General features: G+C 40.2%; 1 pseudogene; it reads left to right on the forward strand.

The window, feature by feature from the left end:
- Nucleotides 1–6,073: 6,073 nt before the first annotated feature.
- Nucleotides 6,074–6,793, forward strand: LOC101991529 (annotated as a pseudogene).
- Nucleotides 6,794–12,756: the final 5,963 nt, after the last annotated feature.

Raw genomic sequence — 12,756 nt, forward strand, 5'->3', positions numbered from 1 at the left:
CACACACACACACACACACACACACACACACACTTATTCCCTCACAGTTTTGTAAAATAGGTTGAATTTTACAAATAGATTGAAATATTTGTAATTTAGAAGGAATTCCCCAAACTTGAACAATTCTTTAAACATAGAATTCTTCCTATTTTTATGGCAATGATAATTTGGCAAGTAAAATTTTGAAAAACATAGCAAAATTTGAGTGAAATCTAATTATTAAGTCTCAAAATGTTTATTTAGTGACTGTATAAAACACAACTCCTTGCTCTTCCAGCTAGTTTGGGCAGACCAATCTTTCAAACACTCTGTTGTTGTAGACAGAAACTAAGACAGTTATACCTCGGAGTACTACATTTCAGCCTCTGGGATTTTAATAGCCTTGAATTATGGTAACTTAGTTATACTCATGTTATTTTTCCTTAATTAATTATTACAATTTTTACAACACATTTTAACTCTTTAGGTTTTTTCCAACATAATAATTTTATTATTTCATTTGTGAATTTCATATACAGCATCCTGATCACACTTGCTCCCATTTATCCCAGGTCCACCTTCCCACCCTTATACACCCTGCCCAAAAAATACACCAAGTGAAGACGACAGCCACGAAGAGTTATACTTTAGCAGATTTATCACAATTTTAAGGACTCTCTTCAATGGTTTCCTGTTTAGATTGTTCTTATTACTATTATTATTATTATTATCGGTGCAGGAGAGGTTGTTGCTGAAGCCGTCAATGTCTCGCATTCTCAAATATGAGCCTGAAGTCATCGATATGACTGTAACAGATGCTCTCTTGCCCATAACAACCAGTAGCAGCATAGATCATGGACTTCTACATGCTTTTCCATGACTGCACAGATCTCAGCCATCCACACAGACTCTGAGGAGTATCACAGACCATGGACTTCATCATGGCCTCTGGCAGCAGCTTGGACTACAGACATTCACATAGCCTCTGGCTGCAACACAGGAGACAGATCTCAACATGGCCCCAGATGTAGCATGGATCACAGACATCAACACGGTTTCTGGTAGAATCTGAGACCACATACATCAACACGGTCTCCTGTGTGAACTGTGATCACTGATATCAACATGGTTTCCAGAACCCACACAGACCAGACACCAACACGAACCTCTGTAGCAGCATGAACCACAGACGCCAACATGGCCTCCAGCAGCAGCACTGACCGTGGACATCAGTGTGGCCTCAGGTGGCAGCACAGAGCACAGATATTCATATGACCTCTGAAACACTTTAATTTTGATATCCTCTATCTATTTCTGTTTTAGAGCAACCCTTTACCTTAGGATAAAATCTCCACACAAAAATCTTTTCTCATCTAAGAGAATTATCATTTTATTTAGAGTCAAATATCACAAAGATAAGTTATTGTTCCAAATAGTTAACAAAATAGAATTTATAATTATGATATAATATAACATATTAGGCCTTCTTTCTATGGTCTTAAGTAGGCTAAGTAGGTTTTAAAAAACCAGTTTTTTTTGTCATTTTAGATCTTTACAATTGGATTATTACTTAGCTTTATCAAAATAAGAACTTTGAAGAACATTTTGAAAACAAAATATTTATTTTATTATTTTATTAATTATGTGCATGCAAGTGGGGTTCTCTGTCTGTGGGGTCATGTGAACATGAGTACAGTTGCCAGGAGAAGCCAGAAGACGGCATTGGATCCTGGGGGCTAGAGTTTCAGGACATTGTGAGCTTCCTGATGTGAGTCCTGAGGACAAAATTGGAGTCCTCTACAAGAGCAATATGAGCTCTTAAGTACTGTAACATCTCTCCATCACCTAAAATGAATCATTAAATGTTTACTATATTCCTTGCAGGAGCAAGACATTAAAAAGACTTTGTTCATAAAAATAAGATTCTTTGCAATTAAAACATGCTATAGGTGTTCATCATACATTGTTAATTTAAAAACGTGACTTGCTCAATGGTATATAAGCACACACTTACACATATGTGGGAAGAGACATAGTTTTACATCTCTAAACTTGGGAAGCCTCATTTCACTTTCAACTAGGTAACAGCTGTGACATCATTATGTTGGCTTAGAATTGTAATCTCAACACTTGGAAGGCTCAGTCAGGAGGATTTCCATGAGTTCCAGGTCAGCCTGGGCTGCAGAATATAATGTTGTCTCAAAGGAAACAAAGCAAAACAAAACAGCAACAGTAAACCATCAAACTTGAAAACCAAGAAAGCCCGAAAACTGGTATCAATAAATTTTAGAAATAAGTGTAGCCATGATTTCTGTCCATCATAAAGGCAAACTTTGAGGAATAGAGGCATGTAACAAGTCCAAATTGAAAATTAATTTGCAAGACTGAACTTGAAGAGGTATAAGAACAATTTAACAAGCACAAATACATACCCATAATCATCACTCTGCAGATATTTTTGAGGTATTTTCTGTATAAAATTACAAGCTGAAGAAAACTCAAATGGTTTATATCATCACCTCGACTATGATTCCAGTCATTAAAATAGGGCAAGACAGCAACAGTATTCTGTTTTGTTATGTTGTATGTTATATTTTGCTCATATGCTCTCTAGATTTTTGAGATGGGAAATACTGAAGGTGGAAGGTTTTTAAAGCAGCAGTGAATGAGATGGGGGAGGGGGAGACTGAAGAGATGAAGGGGTGGGGGAGGGGGAGATTGAAAAGATAAAGGGATGGGGAGGGAGGGATTGAAGAGATGAAGTGGTGGGGGAGGGGGATTGAAGAGATGAAGGGGTAGGGGAGGGAGATTGAAGAGATGAGGGGGTAGGGGAGAGGAAGGCCTAACCAAAACAAAAGGCAATGGAAAATCCTCAAGGAAACTTACTGTCTTGTACTACATTTAAGCAAACAAGAGAAAACCTGCATGGGAAGATAATTATATTCCTTGGAGTAGTGGGTCATTAAACAAGTTACCACTGTCAGATATGGGATACCTCTAAAGTTTTGGACAGGGAGGTTCCAGAGGTCTCTAAAACAAAATAGACTCCTGTTGATCTTTTTGGTTTTCCACCAGAGACATCACATACCTTGGTTGTAAGATACAGAGAAAGAAAGTAAAGTTTAAATTGTGTTTGAAGCTTTCTCCCTCTGACTAATTTTCAAAGTTCTTAGAAGTGTGATATAGGCAGCTATGTAAAAAATGACATCGCTTTTTCCCCCTCTTGACGTGAACTCTACAGACCACAAAACTAAACTGCTAGGTAAGATGCCCCCATCCGTGCAATAATGGCAAATATATTACATGGTTGCCCTTGAGGTCTTCTCTGCAGAACATGTACCTGGTATCGGAAACTCAACAACCCATGCTGAAGAAGTCATAGGCTCAATAGGGCCATCTACTACTGTTCATTAACTGAGTTGACGTAGCTTCAAATTGCCTTGTAAACATTGTCTCTAGTCATGGACTTAATCAGGAGACTTCTCTTTGAAGTGAATGGCAAAGAATGAAGAGATTCATGGCTGCCCAGGAATGCTTAGAATGAGTAATGTTTGAGGGCCTAGCCCCAAACAAAACGTTTATTTATCTCTCTCTATGGTCCAGAGACTATGTAGAAGAGAGGCAGGAAGAGTGTAAGAGTTGGAAGACAGGAAGAAGATCTACAGAATGCCTTCCTCTGAGCGTGAAACATCAGATCAATTTAGAACTCACAGCAGCTGTGTCCATCTGCTCTGCTCTGTGTAGGACTGGCTGTATCAACAATCACTTATGGCTTGGAGAGGGATTAAGGGCCACCTCTCACTCTTGGGCTATTGGCTACTGATTCAGGGGAGGATGGTCATTGTCTTCAGTTGTGCACCCACACTAAACCCACTGGGCTTTAATTGACATCACCACACTTATGGTCACATAGATGACCATTGGTAAACTTAGTGGGTCCCAAAACAAAACAAAGAGTTAAGGATGTGTGAAAGAAGTCTGTAGAGCAGAGGTTGGTAGACCAGTTAGGGCAGAAGGTAAGTGAAGATGGATGTGAGAATAATCACTATGCATTATACACATGTATACAATGATTGAAGAACAAATTTAATTAATTAATTATAAAAGGAGTTTATCAAAAGAATAATAGTAAAAAAAATTATGTCCCAGGTGTTCACACAAACACACACACACAGTGTCAAAGATCTTTTGGTTTGTTCATTTGTTTAGCTACTGACCTTCTTGTTTTACTGGTACTAGCTAGTGATTTGCTTAGTGTGTATTTTTAGGAATCCACTCAGGGTTCCTTAGTCAATATTTTTTCCCATTAATACTTGCAAGTTAGATTAACACAACCATAAACTTAACTAGAATGGAATGCTAAAGGAAAGCCCTTTGAATATTTTTTTTTTCTTTTCCTGAGCTAGATGTTAGAGGAGTGGCAGGGAAGAAAGCTGAATCAAAGTAAATTAATAAAGTAAATGTTATTAGGAAAGTATTATCACAGCCCAAACCAAGTGGGGTCCTAGTTTGCTGTGTTGTTCTCTATCCTTACTGCTTAAAAAAGAGATTGATTTAATGTGGCCACATTGGAAACAGGAAAAAACAAAAGATGTTTCGTGACCTTCCACATTCCACGCCCATCACTGGAGTTCTGACAAATAGCTATTATTTAAATTGAAGGCTCGGAAACTGCCTAAGTAGCTGTGGTAAGGTGTGAGTCCCATATCATTGAGCCATCATTCCAGGCTCTCGTCTCTTTTGTGAGGACATCTGGGAGGTTTTTAGAACTCTGTAAAATATTTTTCTAGACCTAGATCTTAGCATTTCCCTTAACCTAGCATACAATTCCAGGGGAAATTCAAATTTCTTTGGAACCATTGTTTCAAGTATCTGATGATTCAAGGGAGGGACACAGTGTCTCTCTTTAGAGTACCTTCCTCTTGCCTAGTTACAATAAATACTGGAAGATTTAGCGTCTGTTTAACACAGGATAGAGTATTCCTGGAGGAGGTGTCACTACAGAATCACACCAAAAGAAAATGGCAGAACAATCCTTCAAATTTGGAACCAAATACTAACAAGTGTAGCTGTTGAGAAACTTCATTCCACAGCTACAAGGGGGTGTCCGGTGTCCCGTAATATCTCCTTTCCAATGATATCACAGACAGATGGAGCCAGGAAGAACCTGCAATTCACTAACCTGCCAAGCTGCTTACACAGAAGCAAGAACCCTGAGATGCTAGTGTTACAAACATGAGGAACCTATCTGTCTTTAGAACTCAGGCAGAGATCCACCACTTTTGTATTTACTGTGAGGGGTCTGTGTGTGTAGGGGGTTGGGGTGGGGGCAGGCAGCAATTTTTCTTCCACCTTGAAGGAGAAAGGGGGATGCATGATTCTTTAGACAGGTACACCTGAGAGATCCAGATGCTCAAGTTCAGACATAGACTGAGGCCACATATGGGAAACCTGTCTGCAACCTCTCAGCATCTGGTCATCATCAGCCCGGACATCTAGGTAGGGGAAGAAGGAGCCCTGTGTGCCACAGGTGGGCATGGACTGCCAACGGTTAACGGTCAGATGGGGGCAACGAGAAAAGTCCACTGAGGCCTCACTGTGGTACTGGACAGTAGCAGCCCATTGCTGCGTTAGTTCACATTGTGGAGTCCTAAAGGTAATCTAGCAACAAAAACATCTAATTCTTCTCTGGTATTCTTCAGACCTGACTCAAGCCCTATGTCCTACCCTCATGGGCAGGCCAAGAGAAGGGTCTCAAACTAAAACCCTGCGAGAAAACAGTAAAATAAAAGGACAAAGGGTTGTCTCCTGAATGCTGCCTTGGGACCCAAGAATTATAATCCCAGTCTCAGTGATAAATAATTTTATTTATGGAATATTCTCTGATTTCTTGGAGTTGTTGATATGCGAAAGGGTGGCATCAAAGGGCTCTCCCGTGCCTAAAGCTTTTAACAAATGGCTAGAGAAGCTTGGAAGTTTCTTACAGAAGCAGAGCTCAGTACAGTGAGTTGTTCACAAGAACTGCTTAGAAAGTTTTGTTGCTTAAAGAAAGATTGGAAAGAAAGAGGAATTGGCAGGTACTCCCGATCTGCTATGTATTCCAGAAAGGCCATGTACTAAAGGAAATACACAGCTGCGAAAACCAAGGTTGAAAAGAAGAAGAAAAAGGAAAAGGTCCTTGCCACTGTCACAAAGCCAGTTGGTGGTGACAAGAATGGTGGTACCCGGGTGGTTAAGCTTCGAAAAATGCCCAGGTATTACCCTACTGAAGATGTGTCTCAGAAGCTGCTGAGCCATGGCAAAAAGCCCTTCAGTCAGCATGTGAGACGCCTGCGCGCCAGCATCACTCCTGGGACTGTCCTCATCATCCTTACCGGGCACCACAGGGGCAAGAGAGTGGTTTTCCTTAAGCAACTGGGCAGTGGTTTACTGCTTGTGACAGGACCTCTTGCTCTCAACAGAGTTCCTTTGAGAAGAACACATCAGAAGTTTGTCATCGCCACCTCTACAAAAGTTGATATCAGCACAGTTAAAATCCCCAAACACCTGACTGATGCTTACTTCAAGAAAAAGCAGCTGCGTAAGCCCAGGCATCAGGAGGGAGAGATCTTTGACACAGAGAAGGAGAAATATGAGATTACAGAGCAGCGCAAGGCTGATCGGAAAGTGGTGGACTCGCAGATTCTGCCAAAGATCAAAGCTGTTCCTCAGCTGCAGGGCTACCTGCGCTCTCAGTTCTGTCTGACGAACGGGATGTATCCTCACAAACTGGTTTTCTAAATTGCTGACAACCTAATTAAACAACTTTATGTGTCAAAAAAAAAGAAAGATTGGTTTTCTCGCAAAGACAGAGACTATGTCCCTTGCTTCAGGATTTTATTATGCAACCAATCTACCCCATGCAGAGGATGCGCACAGAGTTTTTTCATAGCCATTTTCCTTTTCTAGGTTGCCCCCAGAATCTTACAAAGATTTCTGGCTTTGTTCCACTTAAAAGTTTGACAAGTAGTAAAAAAGTAAACCTCTCCGTCTATGAGTGATGGAACTAAGGTGGAAAGAGGCTGTGAATATTTTATATCAAAGACAGAAGGGAAAAATAATCCTCTGATGTGTTGTGTTTGACTAAAGCGTGGGGCTGTTCAATTTTTTATCTCAGTGGTTTATCATTTTCTCTGGGTCAATGACTCCATGCAGAAAATAGCAAATCTATATTCCCCAAAGGAAAAGTTCTGATCTGAATATGAGAATGCCATTGGTGTGTGTTGAGATATGGGTCTCCTGTTTACAGTTGATATTCCCGCATTAAGATGGAACAGCTGCATTCAAAACCACGGCTCTCGAGGAATGCCCTATGGCGTAATAAAAACACAGCAAGATGTCTGGTACTTCCCAGGGCCTAGTCTTGCCACGCATCCTTCTTGTTAAGTTTCGTTATAGATATTCTGATAAGGGAGGGGTTCATGATGTGGGAGCAGGAGAGGAAGTCATTGGCCCCTGTCACAGACAGCGAGAGAACTGTGGTAAGTCATAACAGAAGCTTCATGTCTTCTGAGAATGTGATTTTCTCTGGAGAAAATCCAAGCTCATCACCTCTGAGGGAGATGTGGTACCCTGATTAAGTTTAAGAGAGAACCGACAGTTAGGCCTTCAGCTTATAGTTAACAATGAGCCTCTGATTGAAGAAATATGGAGTTTCTTGTATTTGACATTGGGGAAATACATAGATCCTGGTAAATTGTGCCATTGTGGTATTTATGTGTATGTTTGAAAGTTTTGCATGAGATATTATGTATGCATCTTTTGCCATAATTCTTGTAATATCTGGTAATGAAGTGATGATTGAATTGAGGCTGTGGCCCAGTAATTAAGAATAGCCATCCTATTATGAATGTCATTTTACTGGCAAGTGGGAAAGTCCCAAATACAGAAGGGAAGATGAGAGCCAGCCTCGGTGAGGGCTGGTAAGAGAAAGATAGTTTAAGGTCATTCTTCATCATCATGAGACATTTGGTACAGGATGGATGACATTTGGGAGCATCCGAGTAATGACTAGAAATCCTGGTAAGAATAAGGCAAGGAAGAAAATGTTCCAGGCTTGGTGGAAAAGAACAATAAAAAAACTACACCAGAAATGATGGTTCAGGCTACTGTGAAATTTGTGTAAGAAAAAGTATCAGTTTTATTGTGTGGAGGCTGAGATGACATCTAGGCTGTAGTGTGGGTCTCAAAGTCCTCCTAAGGTGAGGGGTATGTGACAGGGGCCATGACCTTGGGAAGAATGCCTGATGGGTTTATTTGGCTCCCACAGGAAGGGAGAGTTGACACAAAGTCCTGCTCAAAACCCAGCAGGAACTGCAGTCTGTATCCCTATACAGATGATCTCTATAGAATAACTTTCACTTTTCCCTAGCAAATAAGAAGCTCTCTTTTTTCACATTTTGCTCACATTGCTGAATTAAATTCTCCTGCATAGACTCACATACCGATAAATGGTCAATGAGTGGATTATAATTGGGTAGATTTTGCATTGTTTTTCACCCAACCTCCCATTACTATGACCTTCCATTCCTTCTGTTTCCTGGACATCTGCCTGCAGACAGATCTTCTCTAATTGTGCTGGTGTGGATGAACTTGCAGATGAGAATTGAGCTTTATGATTGAGATTTTTTTCCTGGCTTTCTTGAATGCTGTCATATTAGGAAAGCACGGAGTCCCCAAAGTCCTGGGAGATGTACCCTGTGCTGTCACTCTGCAGGTTCACATGGCTAGCTCTTTCTAGGCTTTTGCTTGCTACTCTAAATTCCAGGGACCCAGTGTTGCATCACAGGTTATAAATATGCCTGCTTTCCAGATGCATATGATTAAAATTCAAAACACATCCAGATACCACATTAGTCAATAGAGTGCAATAGTTTTGAAAGATAAAACCAGATAAATCATGCACATATGTATCTTAGGGCTGTGTTAATAGCTACACTAATGTTTATGTCAAATCGCAAGGGAGAACAAATAGCTTAACTAATGGTGTATAACAAAGCATCTCCCAGTGTGAACTACACAATAGAACTTGTTAGTTGAAGGCTACCTGAGGACAATGGGTCCTGAGTTGTCTGAGATGAACTAACTGATCTATGAATGTTTTGTTTAAATGGCAGAATAGCAGATACTTGGAATTTAATATGTTTAGTGGTGGCAAAACTGAGATATCTTGGTATATCAACTTCAGAGACAAAAGATCAATCATGAGTATTTATATGTTTGTATATTTATATATGTAATATAGGTTATATATATGCCATATATGTTATATATATGCAAGGCTGTATTATTGCATGTGAGAATATTATATTATTTCAGAAGAGATTACCTTTCTGCTGATTGGATTTTTTATCCTTCACTTTTAATTGTTATATAATTGACAAATGGAAATTGGAGATACTCAAGTGATACAATTTGATGATTGTATATATGTAGCAAAGTGATTATCACAATTAAGATAATTAACAGAGCCACCACTTTACATAGCTAGTGATTGTATAATTTAATTTCATTTAATAAGCAAACTTTACTTTGAGATTCCAGGTATTTTAAAATAAATTTAAATTTGAAAATATAAATTTTGAAAATACTGTGGCTTGTTTTATAGATTCACTCAATTTTGACTGTGATTAGTTTATTTATTTATTTAGAGTTGCATGTTTGAGAAGGTCCATAGTGTAAAACATTACAAAGAAAAATGTTCTCTTCTTGCAAGTGAGGGTTCATGTACCAACCAGTGGTCGTGGTATTAGGAAGCTGAGCTCACAAAATATCTGAAACCTCCCAGGTAAGAATTCTAATACTGTATTTGTAACTTTTAATCAAGTCAATGAACAGCTTGGCATTCTGGAGGAAAATCCTTGGCATAAGCCTGTAATATCCTCTGCAGTCTGAAAGGTTAAAGTAATTTTTCTGAGAGATATCCTGGAGTCGTCATTCAGGGTCAATTTTTCGAGTGATTGCAGTTCTTTCAAAATCAAGGTTAAAATATTCTTTTATTTCACAAAACTGCCTTTGAACAGTAAAACTAAATATACAGTCCTTTTCTTCAATTTCTTCTTCCCTTCTCCCCCTCTTTCACTCTCTCCTTTTTTCTCCCTTTTCTTTCCTTCCTGTCCCTTTCTGCCTGTCCCAAGGCATCCTGTTCAGTTGATGGTAAGGGACCTCTTTACCTTCTTCCCATGGGTATCTGAGATATTCACTATTCATATCCAGTTCTTAATATGCTTCATAAGCTATCAGAACAACCTGATTCCAGGCCCGTGTGCTGCTCTAACTCAGTGTAATTGTTCTGCCTATGATGATGTCAGCTGATTCTAATTTTACTTTATGGTTGCTGTACTTCATGATAGAATGCACAGGACTTTTGAGACTTAGTATTGAAAGGATTGATTAAAGATGGTTTTGTATTATCTTTATAATTGTCACTCTGTGACAGAGCAATTTTTCCTGAAAAGCATGACCTAAAAAAGGATCTTACAATAGTCGTGCAGCTGTTCCTGTTCCTTACCATGCTCTGGGTAAGGAAGAGCTTATTCTTACCCAGTGGGGTGGTGACCCGTGGTCATAACCAACTCTTTGGAGGGAACACATAAATGAAACACAGGAACAAAACCAAATGCCTTCATGGGTGACATTTCCCAATTTCTGTGGTGAACCTGTAGCAATTTCTACCTATCAGCATGGCATTTCTGAGCCCTGGAGTTGGGCAGGGGTCTTCAGAGTAGCTCTGAGAGTGGGTATGAGCTGCCACAAGCATCCATTACCTCCAACATAAACACTCCCACGTTGACTTTTGCTTTCTCCCAGTGAGCTCTAGAAAACTCACTGCAAGACATGATCCACATTTAGTCTCCCAAGGTCCAGCTCTGGGCATTTTGGTACTGGAATAGGGGAAGCTGGTTCTTGTTTGTCATGAGGTGGTGGCATCAATGCACACAATATCCTGTGGAGGAACCTGAGTACCAGCAACATGAAGTTGGTCGTAATTATGGTTGCTAGTCAGAAATGGAGGCTATCAACCTAAACATGATTTTGCTGATCAGAGGCTGCTGGAAACGTCTTAGGACATTTCGGTTTTAGCAGATGGGCACATAGTGTTCTGGCTAGAGTGTCTGCTAACATTCCACAGCGGCACAATTAGCACTGTTGCAATAGAAAACCTTGGCTCTACTTGGAACCCAGAAGGGCATAGATGTAGTGTGCACTTCATTCAGTCTTTACCCCTTAACTTGTTCTGGGGATTTCTCACCATTTCTGCATAAGGTGTACCAGAGATCCCCAGTTCTGTCTCCTATTGCCAGAAAATGCAAGAACGGTTTTATTTATATATGTATCTGAGTACCAATGTGTAGCAGTGCCACTGGGGCTCTCTTACTTATAACTTGAACTTTTGCTTGTACTTGAGTCATCCAACCCAAGTACAAGTGCCAGGAGATGCTGCCAGAATGGTATTTTCTGTCTTAGTTAGGGTTACTACTGCTTTAATAAAATACGGTGACTAAAGCAACTTGCGGTGGAAAGGGTTTATTTGACTTCTATTTCCATATTGCTGCTCAGTGTTGAAGGAAATCAGGTCAGGAACTCAGACTCATCAGGGACTTGATGTAGGGCCATGGTGTTGGGCTGCTTACTGACTTCCTCAGTTAGCTTCCTTTTAAAACGTATGGCCATCAGGCCAGGGATGGAACTACCCACAGTGGGTGAGCTCACCTCTCCTCAATAACGAACTAAGAAAATGCCTTTCAGGCTCGCCTATAGTCTGATCTTATGGAGGTATTTTTCTCAAATGAGGGTTTCTCCTCTCTGATGACTTAGCTTGTGTCAAATAGACATAAAACTGTCCAGCACTCCATCCTACATTAACTTCTCACTAGGAACAAGGTGGCTTTGAGAAGAGGGTGTGGCATCATCTCCCTGGAAGTCTGGTGTGTTTACCATTGTCTGTGTAGTTCTATGTCCCAGGAAAGATGCCTTTATGATATCACATGCTCTATTTCTGAAAGACTGGCCTTGGCTTCTACCTGTGTCGAGCTTTAAAACACAGTTGAAGAGTTTTAAATATGTAACGTCAATGGCCATAATTTGCCGAGGCCTGGTTGTGAATAGAAAGGGTCGGACTCTGTACAAACCACCTATTATCTAATAGTCTCCTCAGATCTCTGTGCTGTAGATATATTTGACTTAGCTTTTTATTGAAGAGAAAGGTGAGGTTCATTTAGTTTTAATTTCAACTTTATGTCTCAGAGCATGTGATGGGTCACCTCTTTAGAATAATGTGCCAAGTTGGGTGGAAAGTCAAGGTATGCACACAGCTTTGCTGTCGTTGATACTGGAACTCAGATGTACCTCCAGACAAAGGCATGAGGGAAAATATGAGCTCTGACTTTGGAGCAGTTAAGATGATCTGTTAGCCCAAACATTTCCCATGGCAAACAAAGGCAGGCGAATTCACCTTTTTATGAGTGGCAATTTGTTAATCTGGAATTTGAATAAGCATAGTTCCTCCTTAAGTAAAGGGTTGTTGGGAGGATTAAGTCCCAAAGCACACTTAACTTGATTAGAAGACAGTATTTAATAAATGTGTGTGCTTCGATGTAGTAATAGGAGCGGTGGGCTGTGTCCCGCCACCCAGCCCTCCGCACGGCTAGCTTTACCCAAAATAATTACACGGGCACTGTATTCTTTTAATCACTGCTTGGCCCATTTCTATCTAGCCTCTTCTAGGCTAACTCTCGC

The sequence above is a fragment of the Microtus ochrogaster genome, chromosome 6, assembly GCF_000317375.1.
Source record: "Microtus ochrogaster isolate Prairie Vole_2 chromosome 6, MicOch1.0, whole genome shotgun sequence".
In the NCBI taxonomy this organism is placed as follows: Eukaryota; Metazoa; Chordata; class Mammalia; order Rodentia; family Cricetidae; genus Microtus; species Microtus ochrogaster.